Source organism: Mus musculus, chromosome X (genome assembly GCF_000001635.26).
Source record: "Mus musculus strain C57BL/6J chromosome X, GRCm38.p6 C57BL/6J".
NCBI classification, from domain to species: domain Eukaryota; kingdom Metazoa; phylum Chordata; class Mammalia; order Rodentia; family Muridae; genus Mus; species Mus musculus.
Window position 1 is genome coordinate 152,294,507 of NC_000086.7, and position 27,525 is coordinate 152,322,031.

General features: G+C 39.4%; 1 long non-coding RNA gene across 2 annotated transcripts in view; it reads right to left on the bottom strand.

The window, feature by feature from the left end:
• Positions 1 to 317: 317 nt before the first annotated feature.
• Kantr (Kdm5c adjacent non-coding transcript) overlaps positions 318 to 27,525 on the bottom strand; it is a 32,670-nt gene continuing 5,462 nt past the window's right edge. For both annotated transcript variants that reach the window (NR_040270.2, NR_040269.2), the window contains exon 3: positions 318 to 4,368. This is a non-coding gene — a long non-coding RNA (Kdm5c adjacent non-coding transcript). The remainder of the gene's footprint in view (positions 4,369 to 27,525) is intronic.

A 27,525-nucleotide genomic window follows, 5' to 3' on the forward strand; every position in this document is an offset into this window, starting at 1 on the left:
ACGCAAGAGAGCCAGTGTTTTGTTCATACAAAGTAACAAGTTTGGGAGCTCGTTAAAAAGGAGGCAGTCCTGTTTTCAGAAGCAGATAGTGTAGATTCAGCCACAAAGAACACAGGGCTTTGCATGATCCCACCAATTGTGAACTTGCTACTCTGGAAAACCTAGGGCTTATCCTCAATGTGTCTTTCTACCCAGTATTCTTGTGAATAATGGCATTTATGTTTCCTAACATGCCAACAAAGACCTTTATACTGACCCTAATTCTCTGACTATTTCTGTCTGTGTTTTTCATATTAAAAAAGGAAGTCACACAGTCATTCACTTTATTCCACAAATATTTTATTGAGTTTTCACTGAATATTATTACACACTGCTCTTGACACTGGAGTTACAGCAGTAAACAACACAGAAATCTCTGCTTTGAGGAGCTTACAGCTTATTTGGTAGAAACAAACACTAACCACAATAAATAAAGATTTATCAAATAGTGATCAGTGCTTTGTAGAAGACATAACATAAAATAGGATATGACACAACATGGAGATGGACAGGGCTGTTTTATATATGTTAGTTAGGAAATACTTCTCTAGGAAAAACATAATAGAAAGACTTAGTTAAGTCATCAAAGTATTTAGGAAGAAGGATGTCTCAGGTAGGAAAAACAGGAAATACAGAAGTCCTGCAGGTGGAAGGTCCCTAGCATGCTTGAGGAATAGGAAAAAAAGGCCAGGATAGCTAGAGAAGAGTGAGGGTGATAGCAACAAGATGAAGGAGGTACAGGATCTAGCCTGTGTAGGAACATCTAGTCCATGGAGAAGATTCTGGCTAGTGTACTGAAGGAATTGGGGGTCATGGGAGAATTTTGAGCAGGCTAGGGGTATGATCTGATTTGGATTCCACAAATAATTTCTAAGAAGAATTTTTAACTCTTATAGAATTACTGAGAATTAGTAGCAAGTGCTACAACACTAGGAAAAGAAAAAAAAAAACCTCCTAGAACACTGAATTTTAGGAAAACAAAAAGCAGTAGAGATGATATAGTCAGTGTGCTGTGTAGTTCAGATGTGAACAATATTTACAATGCCATACACAAAAAAGTGAATTCTGATTTAACAAAAATTATACTTAAAGAAGTAGTAGATGTAATCACAATTTGAGCAAGCAACAAATGACTTAATTAGGGATCAGAAAGACTAGAAAGTAAACGAACCTTTTACAAAGAAAAACACAAAATAAACTCAATGGAAAAAGTAGAAGGCAAATTAAACATAGCTGGAGAAGAGAATAAACTAAAACCTATACCTGATGAAATGTCCCCAAATGAAGTACAAGGAGACAGAAAATATCAAAGAGTTGTTAGGAGTTATGAAAAACAGAATTAATTAGGAGGCACAAAATATGGGCAGTTGGATTTTGAGGAAAAAAATAAACCAGAAAGACTTTAATAGTTGAGAACTTTCCAGAAATTATAAAAAAGTGCATCTACTAAGTCATGAAACACATTTCAAAAGCAGAATAAATAAAAAAGTAACAAGTCTAAACACGTTAGAATGAAAGCGCAGTATTCCTTGTGCACCCCACTCACTAACCTAATGAAAGCAAACCACAATTAGACTGGTGATGTACTTTTTAAAGGCAACAAGGCATATACACGTATTTTAAAGGTTGAGCAAACTCTCCTAAGGATGAAGATAAAGCCTTTAACTCACAGCAAAGATTTGGGGAATTTAATACTGGAGAGCTGAACTAAAACAGTAGACAAACACTATATTCATAAGGAAAGAGAATAATGCCATAAGGGGGGGGGGGAGTCTGAGATGCAAGAATGTATGCATGTGCAGCCGAACAAATACTGCCTGTCTATAATAAACAATACCGATCATATATAACTCTGAGATCACAAACAAACAAGCAAAAAACAAGGAATAAATTCATATACTTGAAAACAAAATCAAGTGCTGAGCAGAGGAATGACTAAAATCAGGTTTCTCACCATCCTGCGCTCTTCAAGAACACTGAAAATATTGTTTGAACTTTGTAAGTTCATGGTAGAATGTCAAGGATAACCAAAGAGTAGAAAATAGAAAAAAAAAACCTTAAAACTAAAAAACAAAACAAAAACAAAAAAGCAGGTGAAAAAGGAGAAAAGGAAGCATAGAAAAAAGTAGCAGAAAGTCAAAATAAGAAAGTAATAGTAGAAACAATTGCAAACACCCTGAAGGGAATGTAAACAAAACTTGCTAAGTTTTAAAGGCAGAGGTCATTAGATAAACTTTTTTTTTTTTTTTCTGAGACAGGGTCTCACTGTATAGCTTTGGCTGGCCTGGAACTCACTATGTTGACTGGGCTGGCCTCAAATGCAGAGATCCACCTGCCTCGGCCTCCCAAGTGCTAGGATTATAAGCGTGCACCACCACGCCCAGCCCAAGATTAGTTTGTTTGTTTGTTTTTTTTTAAAAAAGTCCAGCCATATGCTGTTTTCAAGAAATATAATTAAAACACAAAGGTGTAAAAAATTCTTAAAAGTAAAAAGATAGAAAATTATATACCACCAAACCCTAACAAGAAGAAAAGCTTGTGCTGTTACATTAATACAAGATAACCTGGCATAATTCCTCTATCATCAGGAATAGAGAAGGATATTACACTTTTACAAGAAATATAACAATTCTTAATTTATGTTAAAAAAGGAAACTATAAGAAGAAAACAGAGAACCCCACTGTCAGAGTTAACTATAAAAACTCTTGGTAGATCATAACAAAAGCAATCAGTTTAGATAAATATAATTTGAATAAGATAGTTGCTAATAGACACACATAGATTTCTATATTCAATAATCAGAGGACATACATTCTTATAGAGCACATAGGAAACATTAATAATTATCAATTGTGTACCAAGCAATAGAACAAGTCTCAATAAACTTCAGAGTTACTACATAGACCACATCATCTGAACATAATAGGATAGAATTCAATAAAAGAACAAACTTAAAATCCCCCAAACATTTGGGAACTTAAAAACATACCTCTGTATAATTCATGAGTCAAAGAAGCAATAATAATAGATATACTGAAGCACTTGGAACTGAACAATGAAATTATTACCGTATATGGTCATGTTTGAGAGTAGTATTAGTGGGAAATTTATAGCTTTCAAATATATAAATTAGAAAACGAGAGGCTGAAAGCTAGGTTCAGCGCCTCACATCTGTAATCACTGTACTTGGGAGGGTAAGGGAAAAGATCATTGTGAGCTTGAGGTGAGTCTGAGCTATAGGAAACAAACAGGAAAACAAAACAAGGAAAACAAAAAGGCAAGACTGAAAATGAATGAGCTCCACATACAATTGAAGAAATCAGAAGAAGAGCAACAGAATGAATCCAAAGAATGTGGAAGGAAGGAGGTCAAAAAAGATCAGAGCTGAAATTAAAGAAATAGAGAACAAAGACACAATCGAGAGGAGCAGCAGAGCCAGAAGTTGGTTCTTTGTAAAGACTAATAAAATAGACAAACCTCTGCTGAGATTGATCAAGAAGAAAAGGGAGAAGGCACAAATAACCAGTATTAGCAGTGAAAAAGGAGACATAGCTACAGAATAGATAGAGCAGAGACTTTCAAAACAGGAACTTGATGTCAGTGAATTTGAAAACACAGACAAAATGGTCCAATACCTAAGAAACTATATCCAAAATGTACTCAAGAGGAAAAATAAATTCTTAATAGTACTACAACTACTGATGGGACTGAATCAATAATTAAAACTCTTCTCACCAGAAGGAGAGAAAAAAAATAGTACACAGTTTTCTACTTAGGATATGGATTAGAGCTAGGTAACGGGCTACTGATGTCTGCAGCCCTACAGGTGCTCAGATAGGACTCGAGGCAGTGCAAACGCTATGATGACCACGTTTTTTTTAGTGGAGCCTTCTCCAGAGGGCTCACTAGAGAGTGGCCCTTAGTGAAGTGGGGGCCTGACAAATCTCGCTGTAGTCCCTGCAGGTGGTGAGCACTCAGAGCTTGCTCTGTAGCAAAGGTGCTAAGCAAGGCCAGTGAGGTGCTCTGCTATCTGGACAGCCTCTTCAGTAGCCAGCTTCTGTGGTCTTCTGCTCATTGAGGACAAAGGGCCTGGAGAGCAGTCGGAGGAGTCTGTGTTCCAGTTTCCAAGAAACACCATGCACAGCCCAAGTTGTAACAGGTTGGGATGGGGCTGGGTGCAGGGGAAGCCAAGCAGGGGCTCCTGGAGGGTGTAGCTCCAGGCAGAAACCCTGAAACTCTGTCTTCATGAATATCAGATACTTCTGATGAGCCCTTTTAAGGATGTCCAAGCTAGCTGCAGGGTGATGGTTCTAATAATGGTGGATGTTCTGCAAATAAGAGCTTCATCATTATTTTGAAATAGGTAGTAGAAAAGAGATAATGGGTTTGAAATCTACTCATATTATCATAGAAATTCCAACAATATATTTGTCAGTGAAACAAAATAAAAACTTGCATTATTTTAGCTGTTAAACATCTTTAAAACATTTTAAGAACTGGATTTAAGTATCTTATCACCAATTCATACGACAAAAGTTTTTTTGTTGGTGGTGACTGTTAATAATTTGATAGACACATTATTACAAAGTCTTGGCTAGAATTTGTGTATACCCATTTCAAGTATAAAATGTTACATAAACTATATGCTGTGGAAGCACATTTCAAATTTCACATTTAAAAAATTTGAAAAGGGGAGCTGAAGAGATGGCTTAGCTGTTCAGAACGCTTGCTGCTCTTGCAGAGGACCTGGGTTTCATTCCCAGCACCTACATGACAGCTATCACCCATCTGTAACTCCAAACCAGAGGACCCAGCACCCTCTTTTGGCCCATGTTGCCACTACATGGCATACTGCACAGACATACATGCATAAATCTTTAATTTTATTTGTTTATTTATTTATATTTTACATTCGTAAGTGTTTTGCATGTCTACATACCATGTGCATGCCTGCTCTCTGTAGAGAGGCCAGAAGAGGGGCTTGGATGCCCTGGAACTGGAGTTCCAGGTGGTTGTGAGCCACCATGTGGGTGCTAGGAATTGAACCTGAGTCTCCTGGAAGAGCAATTATGCTCGAAACCACTGAGCCATCTTTCCAGCACCCATGGATAAGTCTTAAAGTACAAACAAACCCTGCAACATTGCTCTAGTGTGAGAAAAGTCTATAAATATAATTGAGACAAAACATGATTATCCTAAGAAATGGAAAAGGAATTTGATTAAAAAAAAACCACCCTTTCATGATTTAAAACAATAAAAAAAACTCTTAGTATAGAAAAATAGGTTGAAATTTGCTTAACTTGCGGAAACCTGTAGAAAGCAGATAACAAATAAGGTTGTTTCCTTGAAAACACACAATTGAGGAATGCCACTGTAGCCTTTCTATTCAAAATCGTACTAGATGTGCTAGACATCCCATTAAAACAAGAAAAATATATTAAAGACACAAAAACTAAACAGGAAGAAAAGTTGACTTATAGTTGACAAGGTTGTCAGTGTAGAAAATACAAATACATCTTAGAGGAAACCAGGTCTTTTTGGAGAAATGGCTGACTCAAGGACTTCCTTGGGATGTAGTTGTTTGAATAGGTATGACCCCCATGGATTCATGTGCTTGATCAGCCCCAATTATCAAACTTAAGTTTGAGATAAAAGGACTGTGGGGGCAGGCTTTGAGGTCTCCTATGTTCAGGCTCTGTCCAGTGAGGAGTCCAGTCTCCTCCTGGCTGCCTTCAGATCAAGCTGTAGAACTCTTGGTCCTCCAGCACCATGTCTGCCTGCCTGCTGCCATGCTTCCCACCATGATGGAAAATGGACTAAACCTCTAAAACTGTAAGCCAGCCCCAATTAACTGTTTTCCTTTATAAGAGTTCCTGTGGTCTTGGTGTCTCTTCAAAGTAATGAAACCCTCACTAAGGCAGCAAGGAAGTCCTTTAAAAACTATGAATGACCAGGGCTACACAGAGAAACCCTGTTTCAAAAAAAAAAACAAAAAAAAAAAACAAAAAAAAAAAAAAAAAAAAAAAAGTTTAAGCCGGGCATGGTGGCGCACGCCTGTAATCCCAGCACTCGGGAGGCAGAGAGATTTCTGAGTTCCAGGACAGCCAGGGCTACACAGAGAAACCCTGTTTCAAAAAAAAAAAACCAAAAAAAAAACTATGAATGAGGGGCTGAAGAGATAGTTCAGCAGTTAAGAGTGCTTACCGCTTTTACAAAGGACTCAAATGCAGATCCTAGCACCCATATCAGGTGGCTCACAACAGCCTGCGATTCCAGTTCTAAGGGACCCAGTATCCTATTATGGCCTCCATGGACACCTCTACACCTATGGTATATACGCACACAGACATACAGAAATACATATAAATGTAAATGGCCAACAAGAATGAGAACATGCCAAGGGGACACAGGAGCCATTCTGAGTTGTCAGTGGGCAAAGGTGAAACCATTTGAGCATCAAACCAAAGAACAGAGTACTGGATTCATAACGCAAATTATTAAAACAAATATACATAAGCTCATACGGATACAAACAAGTGACAGAATAATAAAAGACAAGACATAAATCATTACAGAAGAATTTCAAGTAACATATACATAGATACATCCTCTTTTAGGGGCTGGAGCTTAATCGTTCCTCCTCTCTGTGAGAGTGGATTAGATTCCTCCAAAGAACAAAATATTAAAAGGGAAAAAAAACCCAGCAACTTTCCCATGCAGAAACACAGTAAATACTACTGTAAGCAACAGATTATAGTTCATATCACCAGCGATGTCATGTAGATACCATGTACTCCTTGATATGTGTGATGAGAAGAACATTTGAATTCTGTTGCATTCTTTCTAAAAAGAAGCTCAGCCTAATTACAACAAAAACTTCAGACAACTTATGATGGTTTTTGTATATGCTTGGCCCAGGGAGTGGCATTATTAGAAGGTATGGCCCTGTTGGAGTAGTTCTGTCACTGTGGGCGTGTTAAGACCCTCATCCTAGCTGCCTGGAAGCCAGTAGTCTCATAGCAGCCTTCAGATAAAAATGTAGAACTCTCAGCTCTGCTTGCACCGTGCCTGCCTGGATGTTGCCATGATCCCACCTTGATGATAATTGACTGGATCTCTGAAGCTCTAAGCCAGCCCCCAGCTAAATGTTGTCCTAAGAGTTGCCTTGATCATGGTGTCTGTTTATAGCAGTAAACCCTACGTAAGACACAACTCCAAATTGAGGAGCATTCTACAGTACTCAAAATCGTTAATGGCATAAAAAAAAAAAAAAAAAAGATCAAGGTTGTCTGAAATCCCCTAACAATGTAGGCTATTGCCATTGCCCTTGGTTGCTTCTCAGAGGCTGAAGTTAAGTCCCTATTGTTGAAGACACAAAATGCTTTGGACATAGGATCTGTGTGATCTGAGCTGGATCTGACCCGAAAGTCTCCTTCCTGAGGACTAGCTTCCTTTAGGACTGGAAGGTGCTATGCAAGCTTCCAAGGGAAGAAAGCAATCAATAGTCCTACCCAGCTGTGATGCCTATGAACCACAGCACCGACAGCGTAACAAGATAGCTCTAAAAGTGCAATTGCGGCATTCATTTGTTCGTGGTAACCAATAGCTGTCTAATTGGACTTAAGACCCACTACAACAGAAAGGAAAGCATTCCTGATACTGGAAACCTACCAACCTTCCTGGAGCCAGTGAGACCATGGACATGGATTTCACAGGAACACCTTCTACCTCCAGTTTACTAAAACAGCAGAATTCCTACCTGCATTCTAAATACCTATTTTTATACTCATAGGTAAGTGCAGCTCTCATGCTGCATCAAGGAAACATTCCCAGCCAGGCGTGGTGGCGCACGCCTTTTATCCCAGCACTCGGGAAGCAGAGGCAGGCGGATTTCTGAGTTCGAGGCCAGCCTGGTCTACAAAGTGAGTTCCAGGACAGCCAGGGCTACACAGAGAAACCCTGTCTTGAACCGCCCCCCCCCCCAAAAAAGGGGAAACTTTCCCTTGTGACACATGGAGAGAGCATTGCAGAAAACTACAACTGGTCAAAGAACAGTTGATCATGGGGTACCTGGCCCCAACAGATACACCTACAACAATACTCATTCACCTAGGACTCAAAGAACATCATGGCAGAAAGATTCTAAGAGTCAAAGGACCAGGAAATCCGCTGTGAGACTGTGTCTCCTAGAGCTCAGGTTCAGGCTTCACCTGTGAAGTCTCATTACCATGGCTGCCTAAACAAGACCTGAACAAGTGCAACACCAACAGGCATGTTAACATAGACGGGGGAACTCATATAGGGCTCTACCCTAAATAACTAAGACTAACTGCTGAGACCAGAAGAATATAGTCTTCCCCAGGGATAAGCCCCCAATGGGCTATCCAATAGCAATTAGTCAGCCCTGAAATTATACACATACAAATAACACTAAATAGACTGAGCAAATTGTATTCATGTACATATACATAGATGTATGCATATACAATCTATATAGGTAACAATAACAAGGAAAAGGAGGCCAGAAACTTTAGAAGAAACACAGGAAGGGCTAGAAGGAGAAAGAGAAGGGGAGAATGATTTAATTACATTTTAATTTCAAAAAATAAAAATCACTGGGAGCAAAAAGGGGACCAATAGAAGAATTGGCTTAGACCAGAGAACACTATGAAGATATGACAACCAAATACAAAGGAGTATTTTGAACTGAACAATAGTAAGAAAACTGACAAATTCTTGGAAAGGTAGGATATCTAGTTAACAGGAATATATTGATGTTGCTTTCTTACTTTTCAAAAATGTTCCACAGTGAGGCATAGGAAGTTCCTGTAGGAACTCACTCCTTCCTAAACTTTACTAACTTTTTGTACAACTTATAAAGTGTAGACACAGTGGTGCATAGCTGTAAATTCTAGTACTTGGGGGTTGAGGCAAGAGGATCATAGTTTGAGGTCAGCTTTGGCTATATAGCAAATTGTAGGTCAACCTAGATTATAGATCAACAGCAGCAGCAATAATGGTTTATATAGTGAATGATTATGCGAACAAAATTATCAACAAAATTCTATTTCACCAGGCTTGGTGGTGCACGCCTTTAATCCCAGCACTCAGGAGGCAGAGTCAGGCAGATTTCTGAGTTCGAGGACAGCCTGGTCTACAGAGTGAGTTCCAGGACAGCCAGGGCTACACAGAGAGACCCTGTCTCGAAAAACCAAAAAAAAAAAAATTCTATTTCATTTTTATATATCTAGAAAATGGATAAAAATATATTAAGTGAAAGTGTCTCTTGGATTCAAGGAATAGCTAGGTGGTAGGACATGCATGAGGCTTTCAATTTAATACCCAATACCATGAGAAAAAAATTTTCACTTATTACAGCACACAAATCCACAAAATATGAAGGGGTATATCTAATACAATATATAAAAGGTTTTATATAAAAAAATCATAAAACATCTATAGCCATATTGCCCCAAACAGGTTGATCTTGTCTGATCTCAGAAGCTAAGCAGGGTTGAGCTTGGTTAGTACTTGAAATGGGAAATAATACTGGGTGCTGTAGGCTAAACAAAATTATTTTTAAAAAATTACACTTAGACAAAAAGACATGAAATAGTTTATTTAAAATAGAAGAATATGCCAAAGTTTATAGCTGACTAAATTTCATAAGCATCAATTATGTTCAAACTGGTTTATATAGTAACTGCAATTCCCAAAACATTATAAAACATAACAAGTGGATTCTGAAATATATTTTTAAAAAATCTAAAGAAGGTTGAGTATGGTTGTACACACCTTTAATTCCAGCAATTGGGAGAAAGAGGCAGGCGAATTTCTGTGAGTTTGAGTCTAGCCCGGTCTAAATAGTTTTGGGCCCCCCAGAGCTACATAGTGAGACCTTCTTGCAAATAAAAATAAAGTAAGCAGAATATATGGGCAAAAAGGTGGAAATGTTTTGCTTTGTTAAATACCAATATTTACTAGGAAACTGAAATAATTTAGGGAGTGTGATAGTGATTTGGGGGCAAAAAGTTAGGCAACGGCAAAGAAAGTCTATAATCAGACTTATCAGACAAACTGTGGCTAATACTGACGGTTAACTTTACTAGATTAATTAATACCTGGCCTAGAACATTAGTGAGGTACATCTCTTGGCTGTGGTTATGAGGGTGACTAGAGAGATGCTTAACTGAGAAAGAAAGACCCATCCTGAATGTGAGTGGCACTGCCTGTGGGCTGAGGTCCAGAGTAATGCAAAAGCAAAAAAAGCAGCCAGCAGAATGTTGACATTCCTTTGTTTCTGTTTTTGGATCCACTGAGATAATGAGCCGACAGTCTCCAGCCCCCTGGATGGACTGCACCCTGAACCTGCTTATTGTCAGATATTTGAGTATAGCAATGAGAAAAGTAACTAATTTAGGAGAATTGATGTATGACAGAGGTGGCATTAGGTTATCCATGTGGAAAAAAATGAGACTCCAAAACAAAAGAATTTCACTTTACACTATATTGACAAAAGAGACAGGTTTATAAGGGTGTGGGTCAATAGAATCTTTTATACATTAAAAAGAGCACAAGTTGTATCATAGTTTAAACAGTTTGACAGAACCCTGTCAGGTGGGACTTTTATATACCCTATTAACTAGCAACCCCCTCCTTAGATTGGATATACCTTAGAACAAGAGCTGTGTATGGAAAGCAGAGACACACGGAAGAACATGTAAGCAGTGCTGTTTTTAAGAGCAAAAAGCTGGAAAGGACTCAAATGTCCATGAACAGAAACATGGATTATTTGTTTTACCATCACTTGAAGTATAGTGAACTACAACCACATGCAGCAAAAGATGTGAGTCTCAGGGATATAGTATCAGTGAAAAAATAAAATGACAGAAAACCATACATAATAGTGTTCTGTAGTTATTTCATCGGAATTGAAACATTCTCCTGGGGGCTGGAGAGATGGCTCATCGGTTAAGAGCACTGACTGCTCTTCTAGAGGTCCTGAGTTCAATTCCCAGCAACCACATGGTGGCTCTCAACCATCTGTAATGGGATCTGATGCCCTCTTCTGGTGTGTCTGAGGACTGCTACAGTGTATTCACAGTATATAAATAAATTTAAAAAAATAAAAGAAACATTCTCTGGAAGGGAGAAAGGTGGGCATGTGAAATTGAAGAAGCAAAACAGACTTCCATGGGGCTGGTGAGATGGCTCAGCGGGTAAGAGCACCCGACTGCTCTTCTAAAGGTCCTGAGTTCAAATCCGAGCAACCACATGGTGGCTCACAACCATCCGTAAGGAGATCTGACTCCCTCTTCTGGAGTGTCTGAAGACAGCTACAGTGTACTTACATATAATAAATAAATACATCTTAAAAAAACAAACCAAACCAGATTTCCAAGGGCCAGCAAGTTCAGTAAGTTTACAAGACCTCTTCCCAAGTTTATAAAAGCAGTAAGAAATTAATGGGGAGTAGAAAGTCCTGATAGGAGCTTCATACAGGGCAGGCAAAGAACTCTAGGGAGGTACCTTTTGTGAGCTATCATCCATGCTGGGGTGGGCATTTCAGCAATGCCGCTGACTTTCAATCATCCATGCTTCTAAAGTAGCTCCAACAAACTCATTAGTTCATACGATGGTTAATACTGACTGTCAACTTGACAGGATCTAGAATACTGGAGATCAAACCTTTGGGGATGTCTGTGAGGGATTATCTAGATTAGGATAATGGCTGGAAAGACCCACCCAAACTGGATGGTGCCATTTCTATACACTGGGCTCCTAGACTGAATCAAAAGGAGACAGTAAGCTCAGTGTATTTATCCATAACTGCTCCTGATTGTGAACACAATGTGGAAAACTGCCTCAAGCTTTTGCCACGACCTTCCCATCACAAAGGACTGTAACCTCCGACTGTGAGTCAAAAGAAACCTTTTTGACTATCAAAGAAGAGGGGATAGAATGATTGTAAGAACCAGTGTTCAGGGAGCACTAGGCTAAACAATGTCTTCTGGATACCACAGGAGTGCTGTACTATAAACTCACAAGATCAAGCCAGTCAATATCCCAGTATGGAAGGAGAAAGGCTCAAGAGTCTCCACACCTAATAGAGGAGCTACTGACAGTTGATGGCTTCTGGAAGAAAGAGAATTAGTTTTCTGGTGTGGCCTCTGGTAGGTTGACCATATATATCCTGGTGGATGGCCATGAGTATATGAGAAACATAAATTAGAATCAGGGAGATATTAAAGAGGACATGAAGTTGGATGTGGATGGCAATGGTGAAAGTTAGGAAGAGTGGAGTGTGAAATGATTGAAATACATTGTAAGTAGGACATGTGGGGTTGTGCATACCTCTTTCCTTCCTCTGTCTCATGTATGTGGGTATACCCTGCAGACACCCCAGAACAGGACATTGGGTCCCATTACAGATGGTTGTGAGCCACCATGTGGCTGCTGGGAATTGAACTCAGGACTTCTGGAAGAGCTAGTCAGTGCTCTTCTTAACCACTGAGCCATCTGTCTAGCCCCAGTAAACCTTTTAATCCCAGCATACACAAGGCAGCGGCAGGTAGGTCTGTATGAGTTCTGGGCCAACCAAGCCTCCATAATGACATCTTCTTTAAAACAAACAAACAAACAAACAAACAAAAACACATAGCATCAACCTCCCCAAAGCCCCTATATATATGTGTGAAATACCAAACAAATTAATAAAAATGCTATATTTCACACAAAAAAAGTTTCTATAGGTTGCTTTTGTTGAAGCAATGTCACAAATAACACAGAAGTGGGACCAGTTCTCATTCTGTGCTAGTAGAACTTGACAGAGTAGTTCACATGCTGCTGGCTTTGAAGGCATGAAAGAGGATTGAAGGAGGTCACAAACTCTTGCTCTGTGGCCTGAGGCCAGACAATGTATGACAAGGCTGGAGTCTCTGAAAGGAGTAGGAAGCCACTGTGTGAAGCTGTGAAGATAAAGCCATGGGAGGTCTGCAGGCAGTGATGAGCCACTCTAAGAGGTTATATGAACTGCTGGAAGCAGAGATGGAAGGGTGGGGATACTCAAGCCCTTTGGGCCCAGATAATTTTATCATGACTTCCAGCTGCTTAGCATGAAACTGCAGGAGTTTGTGTTTCTATACTCTTTTTTTTTTTTTTTTTTTTTTTGGTTTTTCAAGACAGGGTTTCTCTGTGTAGCCCTGGCTGTCCTGGAACTCACTTTGTAGACCAGGCTGGCCTTGAACTCAGAAATCTGCTTGCCTCTGCCTCCCGAGTGCTGAGATTAAAGGCATGCGCCACCACGCCCGGCTTGGAGTTTGTGTTTCTATACTTTTTTTTTTTTTTTACTTTGGTCCAATTATTCCTTGCTATGCCCCATGCTTTTCTTTTGGAACAAGAACATTTATTCTGTGCCATTATGTACAAGAAATACGTAACTTGGCTTTTACTTTATAGGAACTCACATCACATCTAAGAGATTGCCTTGAACCTGACATGAGATATGAACACTGAACTTTTTTGAGACAGTGCCTCTCTGTACAGTCCTGGCTATACTGGAACGAACTCTATAGATCAGGCAGTCCTGGAACTCAGAGATCTAGCAGCCTCTGCTGCCACCACCTGGCTTGACTTTGAAACTGTTGAAACTGTTAAAGACTGTAAGGACTTTAAATACATAACATTGCATTGTGAGATATTCACAACACTTTAGGGACAAGGGGTAGAAAATTATAGTTTGAAAGTGATGTGTTTGGGTGCCAAGTTGACAAGGGATGGAGTTGTGATGATTAATATGAGATTAATCCTGTCAACCTGACAGGATTTTGAGTCACTGAACAAACAAATCTGGGCAGATCTGCTCAGGATTATCTAGAATTTAGATTCCAGATTAAGAGAAGAAAAGACTCACCTTAGATGTGGGTGGAACCATGGTACTGGGTTAGGTCCTGGACTAAATAAATCTAAGCTCTTCCTGGTAGGACTTCCTCTCCATGATTATGCTAGTTAGTTTTCTGTCAAATTGATCTAAGCTAGAGAGATCTGAGAAGAGGGAATCTCAATTGAGAAAATGCCTTCTTGTTTTGGATACCCAAACTGAACTGACTCCAGTCAAGCCCAGTTCTGGGCATCTAATTACACTCCTAGACTCTAGGTCAGTACCCGATGACATCCTCAAGGCCCATCCCGGCACCAGATTCCTCAAGGCTTTAGGCTTCAGGCTCCTGATGGGTTTAGAACCAAGCCCACACCAGGAGGACTTAAATGGCCACAGGCTCCAGAATGGCCAAAGTACCAAACCTGTCTAAGTACTACATCAGACCTCACATGCTTACATTTACTTCATAGCCAAACATGCCCCAGTGACCCTGGGCCCCAAACTTCAGGTCCACTCTAGCACTAGGCCAGCCTTTGTACTCTCTGACTTGTCTCAGCCCACGGTCAGCCCTCTCTGCTGTAGTTACCAAGCTGATACTAAAGACACATGCTCTAGGCTTACCTAGTGATAGGCTGGCCCCTATATCTCTTACATTCCATAAGATCCAGTCTAGGCTATTCTAGCAGAATGAGGGTCCAGGTATATCCCAGCCAATATCACCTCGCTTGTGGCGTGTCCATCTATCCAGAAGAGCTTATTCTGTGTGTGTGTGTGTGGGGGGGGTCAGAAAGGTAGGGCTGGGTATACCCCCTTAGCATCTCCCTTGAAGCAGGCCAAAGTCTATACCCTTTAGACTTGCAGAAGTGGTGCAGGGCTTGGCTATGGCTCCAAACAGCCAGGTATCCCTACTGATTCTATCCCCAGCTAATTCTATTAAGTGTTTTGGCCAGTGTCAGAAGTAGTGATATTTACAATGTTGGTGAGCATAGGACAGAAACCATAGTACAAGAACAAATAAGTTTGTGAAAATTCACATCATGCACATCTTCAAAGGGGTTTTCTGTGGGGAGATCTTCAGTACAGACAGCCATCATTGACCATAAAATAGTCCTGAGCAAGGTGTAGTATTGCCTTTAATCCCAGCACAAAAAAGTTCGAGATCATCCGGCAGTGGTGGTGTATGCCTTAAATCCCAGCATTTGGGAGTGAGTTCTAGGACAGCCAGGGCTACACAGAGAAACTCTGTCTCAAAACAAACAAACAAACAAACAAACAAACAAACAAAAGTTTGAGATCCTTGATTAAGAGCACTGAGTTTTAGGCCAAGGAAAGCCAGAACTGTATAGAAACCCTATAAAAGAAATTAAAAAAGAAAGAAACCTTTTCTTTAGTCAATTATTCCACTAATTCTAGGAGATATTATAGAAGTTAAAAATGACTACATCCCTAATAAAAAAACTTAATTCTAAAAAAAATGACTACATCTACATTTTTAGGTCAAAGATAATAATTATTTTCATATTTCTAAGGGGAAAAATTATGAATGGCCACCAATGAACAATTACCTCACTTAAATATTCACCGTTTCTAGTATTTCATTATTCATATGGCAGTTATGAATCTTCCTTGTACTTTAAAAGTCAAACATTCTACAGCTCTGAATTAAACAGTGTAATATAGCTATCCTAGTATGCTTAAACTATTAAACCCATCATGCTACAAGTACTAAGAGTATTCATTTAAGATTCACTATTCCAAAGATAGAGAACGTCAGACCAATTTCCCTCATGAATATCAATGCAAAAATACTCAATAAAATTCCCGCTAACCGAATCCAAGAACACATCAAAACAATCATCCATCCTGACCAAGTAGGTTTCATTCCAAGGATGCAGGGATGGTTTAATATACGGAAATCCATCAATGTAATCCACTATATAAACAAACTCAAAGACAAAAACCACATGATCATCTCCGTAGATGAGGAAAAAGCATTTGATAAAATTCAACACCCCTTCATGATAAAGTCTTGGAAAGATCAGGAATTCAAGGCCCATACCTAAACATGATAAAAGCAACCTACAGCAAACCAGTAGCCAACAACAAAGTAAATGGTGAGAAGCTGGAAGCAATCCCACTAAAATCAGGGACTAGACAAGGCTAGTCCCTACCTATTCAATATAGTACTTGAAGTTCTAGCCAGAGCAATTCAACAACAAAAGGAGATCAAGGAGATACAAATTAGAAAGGAAGAAGTCAAAATATCACTATTTGAGGATGATATGATAGTATATATAAGTGATCCTAAAAATTCCAACAGAGAACTCCTAAACCTGATAAACAGCTTCAGTAAAGTAGCTGGATATAAAATTAACTCAAACAAGTCAATGGCCTTTCTCTACACAAAGGATAAACAGGATGAGAAAGAAATTAGGGAAACAACACCCTTCTCAATAGTCACAAATAATATAAAATACCTTGACGTGACTCTAACTAAGGAAGTGAAAGATCTGTATGATAAGAACTTCAAGTCTCTGAAGAAAGAAATTAAAGAAGATCTCAGAAGATGGAAAGATCTCCCATGCTCATGGATTGGCAGGATTAATATAGTAAAAATGGCTATCTTGCCAAAAGCAATCTACAGATTCAATGCAATCCCCATCAAAATTCCAACTCAATTCTTCAACGAATTAGAAAGAGCAATCTGCAAATTCATCTGGAATAACAAAAAACCTAGGATAGCAAAAACTCTTCTCAAGGATAAAAGAACCTCTGGTGGAATCACCATGCCTGACCTAAAGCTGTACTACAGAGCAATTGTGATAAAAACTGCATGGTACTGGTATAGCGACAGACAAGTAGACCAATGGAATAGAATTGAAGACCCAGAAATGAACCCACACTCCTATGGTCACTTGATCTTCGACAAGGGAGCTAAAACCATCCAGTGGAAGAAAGACAGCATTTTCAACAAATGGTGCTGGCAGAACTGGTGGTTATCATGTAGAAGAATGCGAATCGATCCATACTTATCTCCTTGTACTAAGGTCAAATCTAAGTGTATTAAGGAACTCCACATAAAACCAGAGACACTGAAACTTATGGAGGAGAAAGTGGGGAAAAGCCTTGAAGATATGGGCACAGGGGAAAAATTCCTAAACAGAACAGCAATGGCTTGTGCTGTAAGATCGAGAATTGACAAATGGGACCTAATGAAACTCCAAAGATTCTGCAAGGCAAAAGACACTGTCAATAAGACAAAAAGACCACCAACAGATTGGGAAAGGATCTTTACCTATCCTAAATCAGATAGGGGACTAATATCCAACATATATAATGAACTCAAGAAGGTGGACTTCAGAAAATCAAATAACCCCATTAAAAAATGGGGCTCAGAACTGAACAAAGAATTCTCACCTGAAAAATACCGAATGGCAGAGAAGCACCTGAAAAAATGTTCAACATCCTTAATCATCAGGGAAATGCAAATCAAAACAACCCTGAGATTCCACCTCACACCAGTCAGAATGGCTAAGATCAAAAATTCAGGTGACAGCAGATGCTGGCGTGGATGTGGAGAAAGAGGAACACTCCTCCATTGTAGGTGGGATTGCAAGCTTGTACAACCACTCTGGAAATCAGTCTGGCGGTTCCTCAGAAAATTGAACATAGTACTACCAGAGGATCCCAGAATACCTCTCCTGGGAATATATCCAGAAGATGTTCCAACTGGTAATAAGGACACATGCTCCACTATGTTCATAGCAGCCTTATTTATAATAGCCAGAAGCTGGAAAGAACCCAGATGCCCCTCAACAGAGGAATGGATACAGAAAATGTGGTACATTTACACAATGGAGTACTACTCAGCTATTAAAAAGAATGAATCTGAGGAACTAGAGAAAGCACCCAAGGAACTAAAGGGAACTGCAACCAGTTCCCCGGAGCTCTTGTCTCTAGTTGCATATGTATCAAAAGATGGCCTAATAGGCCATCACTTGAAAGAGAGGCCCATTGGACTTGCAAACTTTATATGCGAACGCCAGGGCCAAAAAGGGGGAGTGGGTGGGTAGGGGAGTGGGGGGGGTGAGTATGGGGGACTTTTGGTATAGCATTGGAAATGTAAATGAGCTAAATACCTAATAAAAAATGGAAAAAAAAAGAATGAATCTATGAAATTCCTAGGCAAATGGATGGACCTGGAGGGCATCATCCTGAGTGAGGTAACCCAATCACAAAAGAACTCAAATGAAATGTACTCACTGATAAGTGGATATTAGCCCAGAAACTTGGAATACCCAAGATACAAGTTGCAAAACACATGAAACTCAAGAAGAACGAAGACCAAAGTGTGGTCACTTTATCCCTTCTTAGAATTGGGAACAAAACACCCATAGAAGGAGTTACAGAGACAAAGTTTGGAGCTGAGTCAAAAGGATGGATCATCTAGAGACTGCCACACCCAGGGATCCATCCCATAATCAGCCTCCAAATGCAGACACCATTGCATACACCAGCAAGAGTTTGCTGAAAGGACCCTGATATAGATGTCTCTTGTGAGGCTATGCCAGTGCCTGGCAAACACAGAAGTGGATGCTCACAGTCAGCTATTGCATGGAACACAGGGCCCCCAATGAAGGAGCTAGATAAAGTATCGTAGGAGCTAAAGGGGTCTACAACACTATAGGTGGGTCAACGTATGAACTAACCAGTACCCCCAGAGCTCGTGTCTCTAGCTGCATATGTATCAGAAGATGGCCTAGTCGGCCATCAGTGGAAAGAGAGGCCCATTGGTCTTGCAAACTTTATATGCCTCAGTACAGGGGAACACCAGGGCCAAGAAGTGGGAGTGGGTGGGTAGGGGAGTGGGTGGGGGGAGGGTATGAGGGACTTTTTTGAAATGTAAAATAAGAAAATACCTAATTAAAAAAAAGATGAAGAAAAAAGATTCAATATTCTTTATATGTAATGTTGATTAGAATTGTACTATGTACCATTAGAAAATGATTAAGTGTCTTGTAATAGAAATAAAACATAGGTCAGTATGGGTAAAAAGGAAACACATACTTGTATAGCAGATGTTACTAAACAGAGAAGGTACATCTCAAAGGTAAATGCAAAAAGGATGTCTGGAGGGCTGGTGAGATGGCTCAGTGGTTAAGGCTCTTCACTGTTCTTCCAGAGGATCAGTTTAGTTCCTAGCATCCACACTCTGGTTCACAACTGTCTGTAACTCCAGCTCCAGGAGAGCTAATGCCTCTTGCACAAATGTGGTGCATACACATACACTCAGGCACAAATCCATACTCATGAAATTAAATAAATGTTTAAAAGCTTGATAATCATTATAAACTTACGAAGGAAACTCTAGATCCCAATGCTGCTATTTTGTACACTGACATATCACTGACAAGAAGCCTTATTAAGTTTTATTTTATTTATTTTCCCTGTGTCAAAGCCATGGTACAGCCTCTGTATTTGTGCTTGCCTTAATTTCTATGAGAGTCCCTTCGTCTATTAGATGCTCTGCTTCCTTTCTTTAAAAGGTGAAATCAGTTTCTTGATTTCATAGATTTTGGTTTGCATAGTATGTCTTTCTTCTTCTCTAAGGGATTAAAGGCCCCCACTAGTTTCTCAAATAACACAAAATATTTGTTTCCCCTTAAGGAAATTCTTTAATAATAAATTAAACCATGAAACAGAAAGTAATATTTAATGAGGTTGTATGGTTTAGAATTGTGTATGCACAATGAACTAAACAGAATTCAGTGCTAATCTTGAGAATACTTTTTTGTTTTAAAGATTTATTTATTTAATCCATGTATGTGAGTACACTGTCGCTGTCTTTAGACACACCAGAAGAGATCATTGGATCCCACTACAGATGGTTGTGAGCTACCATGTGGTTGCTGGGAATTGAACTCAGGACCTATGGAAGAGCAGTCAGTGCTCTTAACTGCTGAGCCATCTCTCCAGCCCCTTGAGAATACTTGTTACTTGAAAGGTATGATCTTTGCAAGACCAAGGGCCTCTCCTCCGATTAATGGCCGAGTAGGCCATCCTCTGCTATATATGCAACTAGAGACACGAGCTCTGGGGGGTACTGGTTAGTTCATATTGTTGTTCCACCTATAGGGTTGCAGACCCCGATCATATGCCCCAGTACAGGGGAATGCCAGGGCCAGGAAAGCAGGAGTGGGTGGATTGGAGAGCAGGGCGGGGTTGAGGGTATAGGGTGCTTTGGGGATAGCATTTGAAATGTAAATGAAGAAAATATCTAATAAAAAAGAAAAAAGAAAAGAAAAAAAAAGAAAAAAGGGTATGAAGTTTTAGCAAAATAATCTTCATAGTTTATATTTTCCTCACTATTAACTGTTAAGTTTTGGTCACTTAAATACTTTCATTTGTATTGGCTGAAAGTTGACATTTTAGAAATCTAAGGGTTTGCTTTTTTCCCCCATTAGATAGTAAACCACATCATTGTTTACTTCAGCAACAGATGTGCTGGTGGAGAGGCAGCGGGAGGGTAGAGGTGAAGTATGTAGAAGGTAATTTTTAAATTATTATTGTCTCTGTGCCCGTGTGTGTGTGTGTGCCCGTACACACATCATGGTATACACATGGAGATCAGAGGACAGCTTTCTAGAGTTGCTTTCTCCTTCCACCTTTACGTAGGTTCTAGGAATCAAACAAACTGAGTCATCTGCTATAATTGCCTTATCCACTTAGCTATCTTGCTGGGCCGCTTTTGTTGTTTTTGTTTTTTGTTTTTTTTTTTGTTTTTTTTTTTGGTAGAAGATAATTTCAAAGCTCTCTATGTGGACCTTTTTGCAGTGCTCTGGAAAGAACCTGGACCTTATGACTGCCCGGCAGGTGCTCTATCACTTTACCAGTGAACTGCATCCCTAGTCTTGAAAATACTAATGTTAGAAACCTCATACTTGAAAGAAGTCTCAACGATCAATGGTTTAATGACGAGATGCTCAAAGCAAACCTGGAAGACATAAAAACGGATTTGTGTTTGTTTCATATGAATAGCTTGAAGATTACACGAATTTTATGAAGCAAACTGTTTTCTTTTTTCTTTTTTCTTTTTCTTTTTCTTTTTTGGTTTTTCGAGACAGGGTTTCCCTATACATCCCTGGCTGTCCTGGAACTCACTCTGTAGACCAGGCTGACCTTGAACTCAGAAATCTGCCTGCCTCTGCCTCCTGAGTGCTGGGATTAAAGGAGTGCACCACCACACCCAGCTCTTAATGATTTTTCTTATTCTGGAGAAAGTCCCCCTTTCCCCTCACTCCCTTCTTTGACAGCATTTTGCTGTGTACTACAGGCTCTTGCTCACTTCCTGCCTCAGCAGCACAGCAAGCTTTTGATACACACCCAAAGTATATCATTTCAAGTTGTAATTTCAATTGTTAACACCTAGAGTAATCTCTGAAAATTTAACTTAAAACATAGTTACAAAGGAATAAAAGTAGGTAGGATATATTTAACACAAAAGAGAAATTGGCTGGGCAGTGGTGGTGCATGTCTTTAATTCCAGCACTCGTGAGGCAGAGGCAAGTGGATTTCTATAAGTTCCAGGTCAGCCTGGTCTACAAAGAGAGTCCCAGACAGTACGACTGCACAGAGAAATACAGGATGGCTCACAACCATCTGCAACTCCAGGGAGACCTGACACCTGTGGGTTCCACAGATAACAGTAGTTAGCTTGAGAGTGCAGGCATGTGTGTGTGTGTGTGTGTGTGTGTGTGTGTATGCACGCACTTGCGCATGCATACACAAACATGCATACAGAGACAGATTTTATAAAAGGTTATGGCAGAAATTAGTGAAATGGAGACTAAAAGAACAATAGAAGGAGGCTAGAGAAGATGGCTCAGTGGTTAAGAGCACTGACTGCTCTTCCAGAGGTCCTGAGTTCAGTTCCTAGTAACTACATGGTGGCTCACACCATCTGCAATGGAATCTGATGCCCTCTTCTAGTGTGTGTCTGAAGACAGCTACAGTGTAGTCATATACATAAAATAAATAAATCTTTAAAAAAAACATAAGGAAAAGAAAAAAACAAGAGCAGTGAACCCCTAGCCAAACTAAAGACAAGAAATGTGAGAATTAATTAAGATCAGAGATGGAAAAAGGAATATTACAATTAATTTTAATACAATCTAGAGGATCATTAGAGAATACTTTCTGTTTTTGAGACAGGGATTCATCATGTATCTCTGGTTGTCCTAGAACTCACTATGTAGACCAAGCTGACCTCAAAGTCACAGAAATCCTCCTGTCTCTTATTAGGGAATATTTTGAAAATATATTCCAGCCAGGCATAGTGCTACATGCTTCTAATCACAGCGTTTGGGGGCAGCAATAGAAGGATCTGTGTAAGTTAAAGAGCATCCTCATCTATATAGCAAGTTCTAGCTTAGTAAGGGATACACAGACAGACCTTGTCTTAAAAACAAATACGAGATTAAATACTCTCAACCCACAATTAAACTTCAACCACTCCTGGAAAATCTAGAACACTAGATAAACTGCTAGCTAGACATATAATGTGCTAAAATAATCAAAATTAAAAAGAAACTGATAAGCTGATAGAGAAAGTCATATGGTAAAGTAAGGGCCTTCAATAGCCAAAATAAGCTTTTAAAAGTACAAAATTGGAGTACTCATATTTTTTTTTAATTTTAAACATGCTACTCAAATATAGCAAGTAATAAAGACAATACCTTGTGTAGTGAGTGATAAAGCATATAGATAAATGAAATTTAGAGTCCAGACATTAACCTTTATATTTATAAAATATAGTCCATTGACTTAGACATAGTTGTCAAGACAATGTAGTGGGGAAAATAATTTCCTTTTCAACAAAAGGTGCCAAGACAATTAGATATCTCTATTATAGGAAAGAATATGTACCCACTATTGTTTGAATGTGTCCTCCGGAAGTTCATGTGTTGGAAACTTAATCCTCCATACTGATAGTGTTTGGAAGTGAGGCCACTGTAAGGTAATCAGAATGTTGTGAGGCTCGATAGTGGGTCCCCATGAGCAGATGTGTGACTTTCTTTTTTTTTTTAATTAGATATTTTCTTTATATACATTTCAAATTTCAAATGCTATCCTTCATCAAAATCTTGCTGGCATATGCAATAGTGTCTGGGTTTGGTGGCTGATTATGGGATGGACCCCTGGGTGGGGTAGTCTCTGGATAGCCCATCCTTTCGTCTTAGCTCCAAACTTTGTCTCTGTAACTCCTTTCATGGGTATTTCGTTCCCTATTCTAAGGAGGAATGAAGTATCCACCCATTGGTCTTCCCTCTTCTTGATTTTCTTGTGTTTTGCAAATTGTATCTTGGGTGTTCTATGTTTCTGGGCTAATATCCACTTATCAGTGAGTGCATATCATGTGACTTCTTTTGTGATTGAGTTACCTCACTAAGGATGATATAGTGATGTGTGACTTCCTAAGAAGAGAAAGAGACCTGTTTCCATTACACAGTGTCTGTTCTGACAGCAAGAAGGCGCTCACCCTTGGTCTTGGACTTCTTGGCCTCAAGAACAGTGAACAAGTTTCTTTTCTTTATAAATTACCCAGTTTCAGCCATTCTGTTGTAGCAACACAAAATAGATTAAGACAGAGCCCTACTTCACACCAAACAGAAAAATTAAGTTAAATGGCTCATCAATCTAAATATGAAGACCTAAAGCTATAAAGTTCCTAGAAGAAAACACAGAAATCCATCTTTGTGATACCGAGTTAAACAATGATTTCTTGGACCACACCAAAAGCCCAAGTGACAAATGGAAAAAGATATTAATTGGACTTCATCAAAATGTAAAATTTCTGTGTATCAAAGAGGCAGAGAGGAAGGCAGATGTCTGAATTCAAGCCCAGCGTGGTATATACAACAAATTCCAGGACAGCCAGGGATACACAGAGAGACCTTGTCTTAGGGGGAAAAAAGACACAGTGAAGAAAACAAAAGGACAACCCAGAGATCAGGACAAAGTATTTGCAATTACTATTTTTGACAAGGGTCTTCTATTCAGATATCAAAGCAAAAACAAAAACTTCTCATACCTCAAGACTGTAAGGATAATAAATAATCCAATTAAAAATGACTAAGTGTTTAAATAGATATTTCTTTAATGATTATACACAAAGAGAATAAATGCAGAAAAGGGGATTTCAGAGCACTATTATGAAATGAAAATCAAAACCATCATGAGATACTATTTTATACTTACTAGAATATCTATATTCAAAGGCAGAACAAAAACAAAACGGCAAAACAATGTGCTGATGACGATGTGGAGAAACTGCCACATGCTTACATTGTTAGTGGATACAAAATGGTAGAGGCACCTGTACAAACAAGTTTTCCTCAGAAAAGTTAAATATAGATGCCATACGACACAGTGATTCTATTAAGGAGAGAAGAAAACATTCACATAAACACTTCCACACAGACATTCAAGAAAATCTGCAAAAATATAGAAGCTGAAATGCTTATCAACTGACCAATGGATACACAAAACACAGAATATCCGTACAATAGAATATTATCTTGTAATAAAAATAAGCAACATATATAACAACATGGATGAACTTGGAAAACATTTTTTTGTGCATGTGCACATGGAGACCAAAGGTCAATCTTGAGTGTCTCACTTTAGGTGCCACTCACCTCATTTTTGAGATATGATCTTTCACTGGTCTGGAGCGACAAGTAAGCTAGGCTGCCCAAGCCATTATTGAGCCCCGTGGACCAGCCTAGCTTTCCTTTCCCAGTGGACAGAATACAAGTGTGTACCACAATGCCTGGGGTTTTTTACATGGGTTCTTGGGGTTGAACTCAGGTCCTCCTCGTGCTTGTACAGCAAGCACTGTACTGACTGAGCCATTTCCTTAGCCCCTGGAAAACATTATTTTTAAGTGAAAGAGGCCAGTGCAGTATATTACACATGGAATCTTTTTTTTTTTTTTAATTTTTGAGACAGTCATATGTAGAGCTGGCTGGCTTGGAGCTTGCTATGTAGACCAGGCTGCTCATGAACTCACACAGGTCTGCCTGCTTCCACTTCTCATGTACTGAAACTAAAGGCACACACTATCTATCATGCTTGGTTACATGGAATCATTTATATGGACTATGGAGGTGGGGGAGGAGCAGGGAGAAAAATACTAGGAACTGACTAATAATGAGTATGAAGCAACTTTAGCAGGAGACAAGGATAAAAAGGTTCAAGAGATTGATCATGCTGATTGTTGCATGTCATGAATATACTACAACCACTGAATACCTTTCAAAAAGTTAAATTTTAGGGCTGGAGAGATGGCTCAGTGGTTAAGAGCACCAACTGCTCTTCCAAAGGTCCCAAGTTCAAATCCCAGCAACCACATGGTGGATCACAACCATCCGTAACGAAATCTGATGCCCTCTTCTGGAGTGTCTGAAGACAGCTACAGTGTACTTACATATAATAAATAAATAAAAATTTTAAAAAAAGTTAAATTTTACAGCATGTAAAATACATCTCACTAAAGTTGTGACAAAAAAGATGGAAGTAGGCAGAGGGTGTGGCTTAGTGGTAAGGTGTATGCTTAGCATTTGAGATAGCTCAATTCTCAGCACTAGAAATATGGGACTAGAAAAGATGGGAAGTAGTAAGAGAACATTTGTGTGTTAATGCTGTTTTATATGGGAGATAAAACTGGTGAAGAGATGTCCTCAAGACAATATGGGGCTTTTTGCCAGGCATAGTGGTACGCACCTTTAATCCCAGCACTTTGTAGGCAGATGGGGATCTCAGTGAGGTCCACAACAGCTAGATCTGAAAAGCGAGACCCTGTCTCGGGAGAAAACACACAAGAGAATATGGGACTTTTTAAAAAATTGAAGTGGAAAGATTTGATTTTAATGACAGCAAGAAATGATTAAGACGAGGTAAATGAATTCACGTGGTACACAGCAGATAGTGGGGATCTAGGGACCTCCTTTCCTTCTTTTTGTGAGATAGGATCTTGCTTGAACTTTTGTACCCAGACTCTGCCTGGCACTGAGGGTTCTCATGCTTCAGCCTGAGTGATAGACATTTGTTTCTGAAAGCTTTACATGTTAGGTAAGCAACAGGCCTGAGCACCCGAGCATGAGGACCAAAGCATGGAGATTTCAGCAGAGAGGAAAATGGGGCACAGAACTGAGAACTGAGAAAGACCATCTCTAAGGAGATTAAAATCACCTACAGTTAGCCTAGAAGGGGATGGAGGGGGAAAAAGTGGGTGGCAGTGACTAGCATTGTAGATAAGCTCCTGCCCAGCATGTGCAAGGTTCTGAATTACAGTACCAGGGAGGAAGGGAAGCGAAGAGTTCATGGGGTCAAATTCTAGGAATGAGGAGTGGCAGGGGCAGCTGTTTGTCATGTGTACGTACAACTAACATAGGGGAGCGGTGAATAGTTTAAGATTTGAAGCAGAGTAGTTTAATATACATTTATCACTTATTAATTATACAGAAGAAAAACAACAGGTTTGGGACAGTGCTCACCATTCCTGGATTCCGTCATTGGCAACAAACACAAAAGCAACCACATAGAGTTTGGGTCTAGCATGAGGGCTTTATTGGGCAAACGTGTTTGCTGTCAAGCCTCATTACCTGAATTTCATCCCCAGAGCACTCATTGGGTATGGAAAGAACTGATTCCCACAAGCTGTCCTTTGACCTCCATATATGTGCTGTGTGTGGCATGTGTGTACCCATACACACAATAGATGAATAGATAAATGCAATATAAGTACAGTAATGTGTTGCTTAACAGCAGATACATTCTAAGAAACTCACTGGTCCTTTTACAGGGTCTTATGTTCTACCAACTGAGCTACTCTGGGAATAATACACATCAAAATTTGTTTCTAATCAGGCCCTGAACCTGCTTAGCTTCTAAGATCAGATGAGGTCAGTCTTGTTCATGGTGATGCTTTTCTCACGTGTTCCCTTTTATCAGCATGTACTTATACAAACCAATGTGTATGATGCCACTAGATGATTAATCTTATGAGACCAGTGCCGTATTTTCAGTTTGTTGTTGGCCAAAACATTGTGATACAGCATACGAATGTAACTATGGTGAAGGAACGCGGCAGGCATCACATTGAACAAGCAGTCCAAGCAAAAGAAAAAAAAAAAAAAACGTCAAGAGCCATCTAGGATAGGTTAAGGCTACCAGGTAGCCTTCCTGGAAGTGGCCTATCATTTTTGCATTAGTCTACAATGGGTTAACTCGATGGCAAGGTTCCAAAGAGAGTTGATTTCAGGATTGCTTCTTGCACCTGATATGCCTTCCCTCTCATCATTAAATAATATAATAATCCCTGGGCATTAGCCCACCCTAGTGATCAGATTTCCTGCAGATCAACAAAAAGATGAACTTTCATGAATTAATGCTGTTTAGATGAGTTAATGACCTTATAGAATTCCTGATTTGATTCAAATAATTTTAGGAAGAAGGTTTTAAGAGATGGTCTTAGTCACTTTGCTAGAAAGATGTAACAAAGTTAGACTCAAGAATAGAACGTGCCCACTCCTCATAATAGTAA